Genomic DNA, 1,989 nt, shown 5'->3' with positions numbered 1-1,989 from the left:
GTGTGTGTGTGCACGTGTGTGCGCTTTGGGTGCCTAAGGGTAGAGGCTGGGGTGCCACCTTCCTGCAGTGCACAGGACAGCAAAGACTCATCCCACCCAGGATGCCAGCCATGCTGAGGTTGAGAATCCCGATGGAGAGGCAGAGCCACCAAAGGCCCCTTAGGAGGCATCTGCGGCCACCTGTGTGGCATCTCCAGCCGCCGTGGGTGCTGTTCACGGTCATAGCGCATAGCCTGCCCCCCCATTTCTGTGCCATGAGGGAATTTCAAGCCTTGAGTTCACGGTCTGTACTTTGCTGGCGGGGGGGAGGTGGCCGCCCAGGTGGGGGAAAGTCCAAGTCTATGGGGGAGAGGAAAGACCCCGAGTGTCAGGCTCCGCATCCGGTGCTCTCCCTTCTCTGCCTGGTGTTCTCCCTTCTCTGCCTCACTCCTCTTGGAAGGTTAGGTGACAGCGATCAGATGCAGGGGCTGGACCAGGTGGTCTCCGGGGTCCAAGCTTAGATCCCCCAGGAGGGAGGCAGTTACTGGGAGCCCCTCCAATCCAGGAGCTGAGTGGGGGGCTTCCCAGCATTCCCATCTCTAAATCCAGCAACAATAAAGACCCCACTTGACAGCAGAGAACCTGGGGGGTCAGAGAGGGTGAGTAACTGGCTTGCATCGCCCAGCACCACGTGGAGGAGCTGATTAGAACTCAGGCCTCCTTCCTACATCCTTCTGGACCATGGCTGAGGGTGCCCAGGTTGCGTCCTCTCTGAGTTACAGCTGAGGATCAGAGGTGCCAGGGTGGAACCCAGGCGTGGCTGTGGGCACGAAGGCATGGCATGCTGGGAGTGCAACCTTTGGGGTGTCTGCTGCCCATGACCCTGGTCCCCTCTCTAAAGTCCCCCCTCCCCCACAGGGCACTTCCCCAAGTCAGGGCAGGAGAGCACCCAGAGTCCTGAGCTGGGACAGATGCCCAGGTCAGTCTCCTCTGTCCTTTGAGCTCACAGGTCGGGCAGGCATCTCGGCTCTGGGCACGGGGGTTTGTCAGGAGAGAGAAAACAAGGCAGGCGTGTGGACAAAGCTCGCGAAGCTCCGCGGCACCACCTGAGCTGTGAGTTCTGACCTTTGCCTGTGAATCCCCTCACTTTCCCGAGCCAGCTGGGGTGGGTGGGCTTCTCACACTTGCAAGCAAAAAGCCCGAGCTGTTGTTCCTGATGGCCTGGGGACCCTCGGATGGCAGGGCCGGCCACGACAGCTTGTCTTGCAGCCAGTCCTGCCTGGGGCCCTGGCCAGCCCAGGGCGGGGTCCCTTAAGGAACCTAAGGCACCTTGGGTCATCCTCTGTTTCCTGGTGGAACCCCAGCAGGAGGTCTCAGAGGCGAGTGCAGAGAAGTCAGGTGAACTTGCTCCTCTGCCTGTCTTGGGAGCAGGTTGTCTGGGGACGAGGGATGCTCCTTCAAGGGTCCCTGGCCCTGCACTTAGGATGACGGACCTGTGCGTGGGGCCTGTTAGTGGCGCCTCGGACACCCCAGAACAGACAGGACCACAGCCACTCTCTCCCACTTTATTTCCCGACTGTTGTGCATTATGATGACACGAAAGGTGTTTTCATTGCCTGTTACAGGCTGAATTGTGTCTCCCCACACCCTAAATTCATATACTGATGTCCTGACCCCCAAGACCTCAGAATGTGACCGTATTTGAAGATAAGGTCTTTATAGAGGTAAAATGGGGCCATAGGGGTGGCTCTAATCCCATATGACTGGTGCCTTTACAGGAAGAGGAGGTTAGGACACAGACAGACACAAAGGGACAACCGTGTGGGGACACACGCCAAGGAGCGAGGCCTCAGGAGAAAGCAGCCCAGCCGACACCGTGATCTCAGATCCCAGCCTCTAGGACTGGGAGAGGATAGATATCTGTTGTTAACTGCTGGGTCTGCGGTGCTCCGTTACGGCTGCCCGGGCAAACCCATACGCTGCCTAAGGGGCTGGGATGTGGCTACAAGC

Source organism: Delphinapterus leucas, chromosome 1 (assembly GCF_059928025.1).
Source record: "Delphinapterus leucas isolate spDelLeu-1000000601 "Yukka" chromosome 1, BTC_Dleu_Yukka2, whole genome shotgun sequence".
Classification (NCBI taxonomy): Eukaryota; Metazoa; Chordata; class Mammalia; order Artiodactyla; family Monodontidae; genus Delphinapterus; species Delphinapterus leucas.
Note: the sequence above shows the minus strand (reverse complement) of the source record.